We start from the raw sequence: 10,575 nt of genomic DNA, 5'->3' as shown, positions 1-10,575 counted from the left end.
ACTGCAATCTCTTTCTATGCAACCTTACTAGTGTCCTAACTTTTGATCTTCACTTAAGGATATAGAATTACCCAGGTGTTAGTTACGAGAGAACGATTGCAGAGTGCGAGTCATGTGCGTCATTAACTCATGAGGGTATGCATCATACTTTATGCATTTCTTACATGTAAACATTGCAAGCATCGTCATCATTGCATCATGGTGTAAACATTGCATCATGGTAATTGCATTGTGTCATATACACCATTTTGGTCGTGCATGAAATCCTCCATCCTCGTATTGCATCATCCTTGTAATCATACATCTCAACAGAACATCATGTTCATGGTTATATATCGAGCATTGCACTTTGAGTTGGAGCATTTTGTCATTATCCCTTGATTGCATCGGTATAAATAGACATGTTTTGCAGTCAGCATCATCCAAATCATTCAGATAATAAACTCTGAGCAGGGGTGCTTTAAACATCATTCATAACTCAATCTCTCGTACTATTCTTACTTGCTATCCATAAGTTTTGTGATGAATGTCGCCGACATTTATCATCCTTATGTTGTGATCTTAGCTCTATGGGAACTTGATCACCTTTCTCTCTCTTCTCTTGTCATACTCATCTATGTACAATCTATCCATGCTCTCGTCATACTCATCTCGTCATACTCCAACGGCTTTTACCATCAACATCAATCTCTCTGATGCGAGTGTTTCCTGCCACTTCTGATGGGTGATTTGCTTCTCTTCCCTTAAGAGTCTTTCGTCCTGAATCTCGGGACGAGATTCTTTTTAGGGGGGAAGGCTGTGACAGTTCAATTACTTGTAAGCTAGGCATAATTTGTTAGTGTGAAGTATGTGCTTGTTTGTGTAAAGCTTGTGTGTGTTTATGTGAAGCTTTTGAAAATTTAAATGCACATAAAAAGGGTATTTTTATAATTATGGAAAAACTAGGGTTGTTTTTGCAAAATGTATTTGGATGGGGGTAATTTTAAAATAAGGGTATTTATGCAATTTTATAAAAGTACAAGTCCTTTTATGCAAATAGTTGAATTACAAAAGTAACTTTCAAAGTTACTTAGGACTAAAGTGTAAAAGGTGCAAGTCATCATGACATGTCTATCCAATCATTATGACGTGTCTATCCCGTCATCATGACATGTCATAAATGCTTGCATTTAGGTCCTAAATTTTATAAAGTTACACTCTTTAGGACAAAAGCAATTCAAATCCAACCTTTGTTCAAAATTTAACGTGTAAAGATATAAGTTTTGAGTTTTTGAACTTGGGCCCTAAAGCAATGTTGTAGAGTTTGAAAAACTCTCCAACTTTCGTTTTGGGCATTTCTTCATTTGGGTTTTAGATTAATGGGAAATTTTACTTTACCAAGAGGTCCCTGCAATTTTCTAAATTTGTGCATAAGTCCTTAGGAAGTCCTATTTCTCCTTCTCCTCTGTTCTTCCTCTCTCTGGCGTCCTCTATTTTTCTTCCCCCACCGGCGGCATCTCTCTCTCTGGCCCCATCCTTATCTCCACCCCGGCCACTCCTTTTTCTCCTCCACGCGGCTCGGGCGGAGCGGGCGCGTGGGCCCGAGCGGGCGCGGAGTCGGCTGCAGCAGGCGCTAGCGCAGGGCGGCGCGGCTAGCGGCGGCGGCTGGGCGGAGCGCTCTGGCGGCGCGCGTGAGCCGAGCGGCGGGCGGCTGCGGCTCGGGCGTGCGCGGGAGCTAGCAGCGCGGGCAGCGCGGAGCACTGGCGCGGGCGCTGGAGCAGGGCTCGGGTGGAGGCGAGCGGCTCGGGCGGCGCAAGGAGGCGCGGCGGTTGCGGCGCGCGGAAGCTGGAGCACGCGGACGGCGCTGGAGCAGGGCGTCGGGTGCGCTGGGCTTGGGCAGAGGCGAACGGCTACAGCTCGGGCGGTGCGGGCGCAGCGTTGGTGCGTGAGCGGCATGACGCAGGAGCAGGAGTGGAGCCCGGGACCAGGCGGTGCTAGAGTGGGTGGCGCAGGCGCGCGTGGTGGCGTGGCAGGCGTGGAGCTGAGGCGCACGCGGCTCGGGCATGTGCAGGTGCGACGCGGCAAGGCCGGAGCAAGTGCGGGTCCGGCAACAGGAGAAGGAGGAGGAGCTGTGCAGGGCGACGACGTGCAGGGCGGCGACGTGCAGCACATGGTGGTGTCCCCGCTGAGCGAGCTCAGGCCGTGACCGGTTGGTGTGCAGGAAGGTCGCGCGCGGTGCGGGAGGAGCTGCAGTGCGGCGGCTGCAAGCGGATTCGCACGGGAGCAGTAGAGCCACGCGTGGAGAACATCGGAGGCCGTTGAGGAGAAAGCAGCGGATGAGATCAGGCGGCACTGCGAACTGCTCGTGGAGGATTTGGAGGTGGCCAGGTGCGAGCAGACCACGGCCCTCGCGGAGGCAGAGGGGGCGAGTATGGCGCGGCAAGCTCGAAAGGAGTAGCTGCGCAACGGCGAGGCGGTCGGGACAGGAGCAGCGCGGCGCGGGTCCGACGCGCGGCGCAGGACTGACGGCTGGCTCGGCTCGATTCCGTGGGCGCGTGCGCGTGCGAGGCAGCAAGACCACGCGCAAGCAGGCTGGGGGCCGTTGGTGCGGGAGCAGAGCGGGAGCGGTGCTCAGGAGATGCGACCAGGCGCGGCGGTCCTGCAGGAAGCTACGTGGGTGTGCCGACCGTGTTTCAGCAGCACACGCGCGTGAGCAAAGGAGGCTCAGCCTGTGAGCAGAAGGACCTTGAGGTTCGCGGGGGAGTTGGCATAGCGAACCAATTCGGCTCTATCGTCTCGTCCCAGGGGTCCACGACGTCCAGCAGCTCCTATTCCTCGCCGATTGTTCGAGCAAGACCACGACACCTCAAGAAAGCTCCTAGACCCTCTTATCGAGCCTCTTCGGATCCCTTCGCTGAAACATCGTCGCCGTGGCAAAGCCGACTATCATCGCCACGGGTCACCGTGAGGAATATCCCTCCGGCCATTCTTTACCCACTTCAACCCTTCCCGGCAAGCTTCTTCATCACCCACGGAACCTCGCCATCGTCAAGCACTTTTCACCGCCGATCCTACTCGCCACGGGAATTCACTTCCCACCTGTTCTTCTCCACAACCAAGGCTACACCAAGGTTCGCTACGACCCACTGAATCTTCCTAGCGCCGGCGATTCCCTTCGTCGGAACGCTGTCATCTTCTTCTTATTCTCTGTTTTCCCCGACCAGGGACTTAATTGCTTCGATTTAGAAAGTTCTAGGGTGTTCTTTGTAAAATTTCCAAAGCTTTCTTTATTTCAAATCAGTGAACTTCTAAATTCCATAGAAATTCGTAAGAAGTTCATAAAAGTACAAAATCAGTTTTGTTTGAATCCTTAGGTCGAAATCTACAAGTTTTATGTTGTGATTTTGAACTGAAGGTCTTTGAATTGTGGTCTAGGTTAAGTATTAGGAAATGAGTGTTTTATTTGTACTTTATGTTATATGACTGTGTTGTAGCTGAAAGGTAAATCGTAGGATGTATGTCTCAAGTAGAGATGTGTGATATTTAGTTAATCATTTCACACGAATGCTCATATCCCTGCCATCAAGACATTGTTCTTATCTTGATTGCAGTCTCCTTAAGGTCCTTTTCGTATAAGGATTCTTGTTAGTTCGTGTGTATCTGCTGCTTAGCTAATACATCTCTGCAGCTATGCTTCAGCGTCGGCTATCAGCTCAGCCGCTAAGCATCCGTTTCAATTGAGTCTATGATGTTTCTATGTAACAGCTGTCAGCCGATGCATTTCTTTTGATATGCTTCTACCATCGGCTGGTTAGCTGATACGGTTGTTATCTTTCTAGTATCGGCTACTGCCGATACAATTCTTTTGTTATGTCCTATATCGGCTGCACATAGTCGATGTATCGGAGATGCACACACGATCTTAGGGTTCTTGCTATCGGCCGATCCAAACCGATTCTAGTTGTTTTCCATATCGGTCAATATGGCCGATCAATCCTTAGCTTTCCTATCCTTATCCGCACACTTCTATCAGCCGATTTATTGGCTAAGAAATCGGCTATATACCTATCGGTCACCTACCCTCAACCACACTCCGATCGACTGTATATCTGTAGAATATATCCTCATCGGCTGTACGTCACTCAATTATTGTGCTGACGTAATCGAGCCAATACAACCACACCTAGTTACCTAGGATAACACTTAAGCACATCTCAGTTAAGACACAACTACTTTAGGAAACACCCTCTGCTAAGGTAATCGATGCTTTCATCGATCAATTAGGAAACCGGTGCACCTATCAATCGGCTACACAGGCCAAAGTACACAACTCTAGATCAGTAAGCTAACACAGCAGACACGCCTCTGTTAGGCACGACCAAAGCACATCAATCGGCTAAACCTGATGCATCCTCATCGGTTAAGGCCAAGACCAATGCACCAACCAATTAGATAGACCAGAAACATGCTGATAATCCAATCGGCAAGATCCTTCCTTGTTCTATCCTTGGAGTACTGTACTTTCAATGTTCCTCTCCATATCAACTGGTTTGGCCTCAGGTGAACCCAAATCGACTAATCCCCTCTGATCATACACAGAGACCACTCCTGTCGATTCCTCTTTCAAACGGAAATCAGCCGATTTCCTAAGGCCAAGTAGACAGCGCCCTCCTTTGCCGATTCTATCAGCTAAAACCCTGTGATTTCCAATCGACTTTTTTGTAATCTTCAACAAATAGCCGATCTCAATTAGTTGTCCATCTAAAACTCTATCTAAGTTTAGTTTCAGATCTTTTTGGTTGATATATGAGTGATATGTTGAATGAGTGTTGGATTGCAACTTGATCGTGAAGTAAAATAGGTTTATGTGCACATTTTGAATGTAATATTGCATTGCATGTAGATACGACCACTTCCGTAGACGGTACCTACAAGATCTCCTAGAAGTCTGCAGAGGATATTTCTGAAGGCCAAATGAACGTCACCAAGGGATAATCTGAAGCTCCGAACCAAAGTTCGGAAGATAACAATACTAACATCCCTGACTTCAGCCCCACCAGTAAAGGCAAGCCCCGGACATATCCCACTACTTTATTTACACCGCAATCTATATCTATTTATGTTATATTTTGCATTAAGTCTAGGAGTTGTAATGAAACCCTAGATGCATGGATACTAGGAACCCAATGTATTGTAACCGCGTCCTTATCGAATAGATGCACCGCTAATAGGGCCGGTAGAAGTCGGGTGATTTCCTGTCACTCGCGCGATATAGGAGTTGCATGTTTACTACTCTGCAACCACTATAAGGATGACGGACAGGGTCATGTGCTGTATCATGACCTGAGGTTTTACCCTGTCTGTTTTGTTAAAAGCTATTAAGGTCGATATGTGTGGTAGTGGTGGCTAAGCATTTGAAATGTACTTGCCACATGCTGCGAAATATGGTAAAGCGGTAAGCCTAGTAACCAGTCGGCCCGGTAAGTGGACATACCTCCCACCACTCGATCTTTATTTTATGTTCACACGCACCGACGTGTGGGAGTACGTTCTGCAAGGCAGACAGGAATACGGGTTTTGTAGTCGCGCTACAGACGTATGTCCTGCACAATTGGTGTGCGTACGGTCCTGCAATCGCTTGTGGTGGCCTGTCCACGAGTCGAAATGAAAGGCAAACGGTTGGTTCGGAACGATCTTTGGATGTTCCAAGCGTGTGAGTTAGGTTTACCCTTGCAAGGTTAAAATTCGATTCAGAATCGTCCGTCTCTCGCGGAAATTGAGACTGCTTATCCCTTTTACCACATAGAGTAAGAAGTGTAACTATTGATGGATTAATCCGGATGAATGATAATCTCTACCTTGCTTGCCTAGTATAGGTGCTAACCTAGAATGGATAATCAACTAGAATTTGAAAGCTAAAATTTGAAAGGAGATCATACTCTTTGTTGCTTTTCAGCTGAAAATAAACCCAGAACCTTTGTAATGCCTTCATGAGTCTAGTTATGGGCTAAGTATACCCAATCCCGGGTAAGCCTTGCTGAGTATTAGTATACTCAGCCTTGCTAGTTATTTGTTTTTCAGGTAATGTCCTTGAAGACCCTACTCTTTCCTTGTCTTGGTCCTGTGCTCTTCCAGACGGTTGGTCCATGGAATGGGATCCGTCCCCAGCCAACACTGGTGATACCGAGTGGTGTCGTGCCCGGGCTTAGCATGACATCCGTCTTGACGACGTGTTGTAAATCATCGCGTATGTTTTCCGCTGCCAAAAATCATAACTTTAACCGTGTGTAATGTTTTTTCCTAAACTTGAAACTTCGTATTACTTTTGGAAACTCTGGTAATTTAATTCCCTGTTATGTAAAATATGATGGTGATTGTATCTCTGGACTCATCTTCGTGTGAGGTATCCTTATTTGATCCTGTATCGGTGGTTTATCGGGACGCTACCCGACAGGCCAACGGGTTACACCGTTTGTAGTACGTTGGAGCCCTTGAGAGTGGACTTGCGTACTTGAGCCGGTGTAATTCAGGTTGGTTCTGCCACAATAAATATGAGCAACGGATTGGTGAATCTTACCTTCACGTACAGCATATGAGGATGGATGATTCGAAATTGCTACGGCAGTGGCATGGTCACATATGGTTGTCGATAGTTCCTGCGTGTTGATGCAGACTGTAGTGGAGGAAGGTACTTTGACCACGTCAACTCAGGCGAGCAACGAGGCTAGGTCGTACTACACACCTAGTGTGTAAGAACCATGGGCCTCGGTGGCATGATCCGATAGCACAACGCTATAGGATGGGAGGCGCAGATTGCGTCCCCCTTATGCATGTGAACAAGTGCTAAACGGGGTGGAGCAGCAAAGGCTTAGAAAGGAAGAGAAGAATTCCTTTTGCTTTTATGTGCGCAGGAGCTACGCAAATCTAGGTCTGGATGAGGATTATATCAATGCTTTGCAAGCGTACGAGAGAGCAAGGCTGGGTGGAGACTAAACCAAGTCTTGCATGCGCGCGAGAGCAAGGGCATGTGGAGACAAGCGAGAATGATATCTATGAAGGTGAAATGCCATGGCTTAAAGGCACGCTCCTAATGCCACCCTTGATCCATGTGGAGCATGCTGGCGTACTCTCACTTCCTTCTTCTTCCTTTCTAATTTTTTTTCTATTTTCACCCTTCTCTTTTTTTCATCTCTCTTCCTTCTTTTCTCCTTTTCTTTTAGTCTCTCTTTTTTTATCTCTTTCTTTCTCTTTCCCTTTATTCTTTTTCTTTTTTTTTGAGCAAGGTAGACCTTGCACCATTGGTATGGATGGATCCTATCACGAGATGCTCAGCAATCTCCCCCACACTTGGACTTTTGAGTTCTCACGACACCAAAAATCAAGTGTGCGGTGTTGGTGTCTCCTTTAGAGTGTGTTCCATCACCGAAGAGTACTGAGCCTACAGTTGGTGCGGTTCTCATATTCTCAGGTATCGCAGTACAGTTGGTGCGGTTCTCATATTCTCAGGCATCGTATGCTCCTCGTTCTTTTTATTCTCAACCTGAAATGGTAAGCGACCAAAAATACCCGAAGGTGCATACTATCCTAGAAATATATTCTTGCTTTTATTGATAAAGGGAAACTTTATTGGAAAGGAAAGTGAAAGTCTGGGCCATCTCCCAGCAGTGCTTTGTTTATGGTCAAAAGCTCGACCATGCCGGTCTTTTAATTGCAGCTATTATTGGCGATGTTGTTCCCACCTTCACCGCCATTCGTTGATTTGGTGTGTAAGCTGCAAGGTTAGTGCCATGGTGCAACCACAAAATTTACAATGCTTATGATAAACAAAAGCATCTACAACAATCCTTCTAAAAGTTTTAGAAGAGAGGACTAAAAGGTGGTTGTGGTCCTTGTATAAGCACACGACACTAAGTGTGGCAGACTCTGGAGAGGTATTGGACGAGCATGGTTTTTGTGGTGTTTCAAGGATGAAGCTCCCATGCTCCCATCTCAAGAGGTTCATCATGGAAGATTGATGTTGATTCTCGATCATGGTCATAATACGGGCTAGCGGGAAGAGACTCAAACTCAATCGAGGGTGATGACGATCGTTCGTCTTCACAAAAGTGAAGGGTTTCTTCCGAATCGTACTCTTTGGTGGCAGGAGGCCGCCAAAGAGAATGGGATTGGAAGATACGAATAGAGACACATGCATCACCTCCTCGAGTGGGTTTTTCTTGGAAAAGGCTTCGCCATAGGATTTTCCAGGCAAGAAATAGTGGTGGCCGAAGCGGTTTCCCTAACCTTTTCGTCTAGGCTCCCTTGAGATTCATCAAGAAGTTTTTCTAGCGGGTAGCCTATGAGAAGATCAAGATCGAGGATTCCAAATATGTGGAAGTCTAGGTTGACCTCGATCTTGTCTAGTGTGAGCGGCACACGTGCGACCCCCCGACATTCAAGGATGTGTCCAAAGGGACAACTTTTGAGAAGCTTGTCGGATGGTCTTAGCGAAACATCACCCAAAAGAGTGTACTCTAAGTGCCATGGCATGATATTGGCCTCCATGATGGGGTTAAAATGGGCTTCTAGGTAATTTGCCTTATAGAACAAGGAATGATCATACAGGGTGAACTACTCCAAATAGCTTCAGAAAAGTATCTCACTCCATCTGACCATTCCTCCTTCATGGCTCCTTAAGAAGTGCTTCGTTAGGAGGATTGGGAGGAGAAAAATGTTCTGTAGGCCTGAGGGAAGGTTCTGTCAAGAGATTTCTAGATTGATCGGCAAAGACAGAAGAAAGTTCTTTCCCTAATTGGGCATCGAAGAAATTCAAGGTGTTTCTATGGTTTCCAGATGGATCATCCTCGAATTGAAGAGGGAACTTTGGAGGTTCAATTTCTTCTTCCTCCGATGTTCCTGGTTCGGGTGAGGGCTCAACAGATGAATCTTGGGAAGTGGATGGTAAAGGCTCGGATTCGGCTGCTGAGGGTCTCTTATGACTCGACTCGGATTCCTGGTGGGGTTTGCTAGGATTCGTGAGGAAGGAGAATTTTCCTGAGATGTAATCTAGGAATTCTTTTCCTTCCTTTGGAGTTTTGTGGCAATGGTCTGATGATCACATCCACTCCGGAAGGTCATTTCGTGCATTGGGAGGGCATGAGACTCTCCGATCTACTCGAAGATGAAGACCGACTCGTGGCGCACCTTGAGACCTTGCCTTATCACGAGGGCAAGCCACTAGCCACCATTGCAAAAGAATCAACTGAACTAGTCGATGCAAGCTCTGATGAGCTCATGTCGCACCAAGTGTTGATGGCGGAGGAGGGAGATGAAGATGCCCTTGCACTCAATGAAGCACTGGACATGATATCTGAAGATGAGGCCATAGCCAACGCAGGCGATGAAAACGACACCGTGCGTGAGGCATGAGGGCCAGGAACAGAGCCCGCGCAGCCCGGCGAAGGAGGGTCAACGAACGCATGCGGTCTAAGCATCGTGACCTGGACGCCGATTTCACCGTCGTTAGCGAGCGAGGCTTCAGAACTCCCGTGGCTAACATCACCAGGGTCACTGCCATACTCGAGCGCAGCAACGATCCAATCCTGCGCCAAGCACTTTGCTACGCGTAGAGGGTGTGGATCCAGCTCGATCAATAACACCAGGCATCAGCCATCGGAGACGAGCATGTAGGTGAAAGCCACAGCCAGGCCAATAGTCGAACTGCAGGCGGCCACCCTCGACCTCAAAGAAGCAACAACAATGTCAACGGTCACGAGAGTCAGGCCACTGGTGGGAGGCAATAGCCACTACCAGGGGGCAGGGGCAGCCCGCGACAACCCGTTGAAGATCTGCGCCAGAAAATCAATGAGGGACGCGATGCGCGATCCATAATTATTTCTAGGTGCAGCGAGCGGGACGGAGCCGATCCAGAGGGTGTTGACTACAATGATTGCTTTCCAGCATTCACGGCATGGTTTAACAGCTACAAGTATCCTGAGGGCTTCAAGCAAATTAGGATCACCATGTATGACGGCAAACAAGCGCCTCAGCAATGGCTATAATGTTACTCCACCGCTATTGAAGTCGCAGGAGGCTCCAACACCACCAAGGTCGTCTACTTCCCGATGGCCCTAGATCCTGCGCCGCTCACATGGCTGGAGAGCCTCAGCAACAACTCGATCGACTCCTGGGAAGCGCTTAAGAAAGTCTTCATCGACAACTTCCAGGGGGCGATCACCCACGCAGGTACTCGACATGACCTGGCTCAGAATGCAATGAGCTCCTACGGTCATACACATGTCATTTTTTCGATGTCCGAGCCACAATTGCGAATATCTCGGAGGAGGACATCATCGACTGCTTCTACAATGGCATCACCGACCTAGGCATCTACAGAGACTTAGGGCGAAATTGGCCAAAGACAGTTGCAGGACTTCGGGACATGATGCACGACTGGTCCGAGCAGGAGGAGAAGATGCGGGAGCGGTTCCCGAGGTGCAACGACAACAATCCGTGGCGCCCAAACGATAGCAGTGCTGACAAAAGCCAGCAGGACTACTCGGGTTCATCCCCAAAGCGCAAGCCAGATGACCTCATCGCGGCTGTGGATCATCCTCC

Source organism: Panicum hallii, chromosome 6 (assembly GCF_002211085.1).
Source record: "Panicum hallii strain FIL2 chromosome 6, PHallii_v3.1, whole genome shotgun sequence".
NCBI classification, from domain to species: Eukaryota; Viridiplantae; Streptophyta; class Magnoliopsida; order Poales; family Poaceae; genus Panicum; species Panicum hallii.
This window is presented reverse-complemented; position numbering follows the sequence as displayed.